Source organism: Otolemur garnettii, unplaced genomic scaffold (genome assembly GCF_000181295.1).
Source record: "Otolemur garnettii isolate 467f Iridium unplaced genomic scaffold, OtoGar3 scaffold00011, whole genome shotgun sequence".
Taxonomy (NCBI): Eukaryota; Metazoa; Chordata; class Mammalia; order Primates; family Galagidae; genus Otolemur; species Otolemur garnettii.
In genome coordinates, this window is record NW_003852406.1 from 16,554,884 (window position 1) to 16,559,468 (window position 4,585).

The following is a 4,585-nucleotide window of genomic DNA, read 5'->3' on the forward strand; positions in this document are numbered from 1 at the left end:
AAAAAAAAAAAAAAAAGAATTTCAAAGTTTTTCTTCAATTTACCTAGTTTATTCCTTCTGCTGTTCAATTTGCTTTTATGAAGTCTTCATCTATCTAAATTAATTCAGACAGACTAGAATATTCATATCCCTAGGGAGCTCTATGAAGAACTCAAAACCTTCTGTGAATATAAAATAAATAATCATTAGGAACTGAACTTCAAGTTTCTTAAGATTCCGATAATCAAAAGAAAAGTACATAAGACTAATTATAGACTCTAGAGTCACTTTCTTCCTTTTTTTTTTTGAGACAGAGTCTCACTTTTATCACTTTCCGTAGAGTACTGTGACATCCTAGCTCACAGCAACCTCAAACTCTTGAGTTCATGCAATTGTCTTGCCTCAGCCTCCCAAATAGCTGGCACTACAGGTACCTGCCACAACATTCAGCTATTTTTAGAGACAAGGTCTTGCTCTGGTTGGTCTCAAACCTGTGAACTCAGCAATCCACCTGCCTTGGCCTTCCAGAGTGCTAAGATCACAAGTGTGAGCCACTGTGCCCAGCCCACTTTCTTACTCATTTATCTCTACAGAAAGAATGAGCACACCTCAATCTCCATTTAGTTGTAGAACTTCTATCTCACTATCAAAGCAGCCAGATATAGAATTTGTCCTTTAGCAAAATCACTAAGAATTCATAAGGAATCAAACAGAAACAGTGATGGTAAACCAACATGGACCCAAAGGTTGATCAAAACACTAGAAAAGGAACTGTTTTTTCTGGAGAAACATCCTTTGGATTCCAACAAACCCCAATAAGCAATAAATTTAAAAACCACAGATCCTTCCTCAAACAAATTCTGAAACTTCATATTGTAAATCTTAGACATATTCAATCTAATCTTAGGTAATCAAATAAGTATAGAAAAAAGAAAAAACTCTAAGAGTTCTAGGGCTGAAAGGGAGCACAGACCTCATATATACTCAGACATGAGAGTCTTTTTATTGAAGACTGAGGGATGCTTTTGCTTTCTCCTTCTGTTTTCCAACATGGCAGCCCCAGCAATAAAGAAGAATAAGAAGGGGAAGATATCTCGCTAACAGACTTTCTGGCTGAGGATGGGGGCACTGTGGAAGAAGCACCTATGTCCCCAAACCAGTCAGCTGGGCTCATGAAACAGATGACCTTGAAGAAGACTTTTCAACCACCTGGCACAGTAATAATGATGGTGAACATAGAACAACCTCCAATTGACCATTTCATCCTTCCCACTTTTCCTTGGGCTACTAGGGAACTCAATATTAACCAGAGTGGTCTTCCCAAATTCCCACCCTACACTGCTTTTCTAGGAACCTGCTGCCCTAAGATGTGACAGAAGACTCAATTAGGTGCAGTGCAGTGTGTGTTTACCCCAGAAACTCAGTAATCTAGACAGGGTGAAAGGCTGTGGTTATGCTAAATTTCCTGAACTCCCTGCACAGTGCCTTGAGTCTCACTGGAGAGTCTCTAGGTAACAGGAGAATTTGAGTACATGATGCTGATCAAGCACAGGATAAAGACAGGGATGATTGTTCTTTTGTCCAGGATAAAAATCAGGATTCTACAGAACAGATACAGACTGGAAAGTCCATCCTTCTACAGAAATCTTTGATGACTATCCACCTAGAAGAGGTGATGATAATGGTGGAGATAAGTATCAAGATCATTATGACTCAGATTGGTATCGGGATGGGTACTGTGATGGTCTATGCTGGGCATGAATCAATATGGAGGCCAGGATCACTACAATGACCAAGGCAGCAGAGACTATGATTCTAGGATAGGCCATGGCAAGAGCATTTTGGTGGTGGTTACTAGAGATGATGACTACAGAGGAGGCATGGATCACTATGAAAACTGTTACAACAGAAGGGATGACAGATCACAGAGCTCCAGAGATGATTATTATCAGGATGTTCATAGGTATGATGATAAAGCACCCCCAACAAGACCCAAACTGAATCTAAAGCCTCAGAGTATTGGTAAGGAAAATAATTCCTCTGCTAGCACCTCTCAGTTCAGTTGAACGGCTTCCATCTTTAGAAGGGCAAAGCCCAATGACATAGCTGCTAGAGCAGGAGAAGTAGAAGAACAACTACAAAAGGAATAAGAGAAACTGCTATGTCAGCTGGATGAGCCAAAACCAGAACGGCCTCAGGAGAGACATCCAAGCTGGAGAAGAGAAGAAATTCAGCAACAGGAACAGTGGAGGACAGGAAGTGATTCACTGCAAACTGAGACCTCAGCCACATCTGGCAGAGATGTGTGAAGGAGAGAGTATGGGAAGTCTCTGGAATAAATGAAATACTTCATAAGGAGGAAGACTGTCACTCTCCCAACTTCTTTTTTTTTTTTTTGTAGAGACAGAGTCCCACTTTTTCACCCTCAGTAGAGTGCAGTGGAGTCACAGCTCACAGCAACCTCCAACTCCTGGGCTTAGGTGATTCTTCTGCCTCAGCCTCCCAAGTAGCCGGGACTACAGGCGCCCGCCACAACGCCTGGCTATTTTTTGTTGCAGTTTGGCCAGGGCTGGGTTTGAACCCGCCACCCTCGGTATATGGGGCCGGTGCCCTACTCACTAAGCCACAGGCGCCTCCCACTCTCCCAACTTCTAAGCCTCTCAAACTTGATCAGACCCCAAAGGCAATGCCAACCACTCCACCAAAGGAGACTGCTTGGGTGAAGTGAAGTTCTAATCCTCCTGCTCAAACTCAGAGCTCAGACATAGAGTAACCATTCCCTACAAATGGCGGGGGAAAACTAGCTTCAGCTCAGCCATCTCAGAAAGGATCAGCAAAGAAAGATGAAAATAAAGTAGATGGGATGAGTATCCCAAAAGGCCAAACTGAGAACTCCAGCCATGGTCCAGGAGATTGAGGGAACAAAGACTGAATGGAAGGAGTCGAGTAAGAAAGATGACAAAAAGGATTAAGACTCTAGATCTGCACCTGAGCTGAAGAAACCTGAGGAAAATCCAGCCTCCAAGTCCAGTTCTGCAAGCAAGTATGCGGTTCTCTGTTGATGGTAAAGATAAAAACAAGGGACAATATTACACTGAATAGACCTCAACATCCTGTGCTTTTTTTTTTTGAGACAGAGTCTCAAGCTGTCATCCTGGGTACAGTGCCGTGGTGTCACAGCTCACAGGACCTCCAACTCCTGGGCTAAAGTGATTCTCTTGCCTCAGCCTCCCAAGTAGCTGGGACTACAGGCGCCCGCCACCATGCCTGGATATCTTTTTTTGTTGCAATTGTCATTGTTGTTTTTAGCTGGCCCTGGCCGGGTTTGAACCTGCCAGCCTCAGTGTACGTAGCTGGCACCCTACCCACTGAGCTACAGGTGCCACCCAATATCCTGTATTTTTGCCTAGTGTCTCTCCACCCTGGAACATTTGAGAGCAAATCAAACTTCTGCCCAGACAAGAGAAAATAAAACTCACCATCTCCTGGGGAGAAAAACATTAAAAAAAAAAAAAAAAAAAAAAAAAAAAAAAAAGACCTACACCCTGAAACCAATCTCTTAAGCACATTGCTATAGCCTGCTCAGCCAAAAGGTGGCTTTATGTTTTGTACTATAAATAAAACACAAAACACTCAGTCCACAGCTTGGGGAAGGCAGCAAGATTAGTAGCATATAGAGATTTTGTTTTTTAAACAACTATTAGAAAAACTCTCTCAAAAAGAATACTAGAAATCTGGGTGATACATAAAGGAGAGGCTCATTAAACTATTTTGTTTACTTCACATATGATTTTTTAAAAGAGTTCCTAGAAATACAAGATATAAGAGCCCACAATGAAGATCCAAACAAAGTAGAACTAAAGCAGCAGTAGCAGGGCTTCCTTGCATTTCCGTGCCAGATGCTGATTACATTTCCATAGGAGGCTGGCCACTTGCCAAAACATTTGCAGAATCACCCTTATTCTGGAACACACATGCCTGCCTGAAATCCTAAACCAACAGCAGATGGCTACCTTGTAGGAGTGTGACGCTTAAGGCAAATTTTGCTGTTACAAAGAAAAGACTTGAATTACTGTGCTGGTATCCCCCTTAGAGAATAGAAGCTCAACAGCAAGACAGGTAGACCACAGACAAGATTATTAACCCCTATAATGCCTTTATCAAAGACTTATTTGAAAATGAAATATGGTACTAAGACACACCATACTAGATAAGAATTTTATTTTTAGCTTTAATTACTGGCTTCAGAAAACAGAATAAAAATTTAATAAAAGGAAAGTGAAATGTAATGGTCCATCATGTCAACAATGTGTTATATAAGCTTATCTATCCTGGTCAATCATTATGTTGTAGAGAAAGCCCAGCTATTTTTTTTGTTGTAGTTGTCACTGTTGTTTGGCAGGCCCAGGCTGGATTTGAACCCTCCAGCTCTGGTATCTGTGGCGCCCTACCCACTGAGCTACAGGAGCAGAATCATTATGAAAGCCTAATAAATATATAATAATAAGGAAAATTTTTTTTTTTTTTTTGAGACAGAGCCTCAAGCTGTCCCCCTGGGTAGAGTGCCGTGGCATTACAGCTCACAGCAAGCTCCAACTCCTGGGCT

The 4,585-nt window shown here is 41.9% G+C and overlaps 1 protein-coding gene and 1 pseudogene across 1 annotated transcript in view; one reads left to right on the forward strand and one right to left on the reverse strand.

Annotated features, from left to right (window-relative positions):
• The window catches only part of CSNK1G1 (casein kinase 1 gamma 1), a 200,173-nt gene that overhangs the window by 96,849 nt on the left and 98,739 nt on the right, over positions 1–4,585 (reverse strand). The window lies entirely within an intron of this gene.
• LOC105886482 lies at positions 1,030–3,081 on the forward strand (annotated as a pseudogene).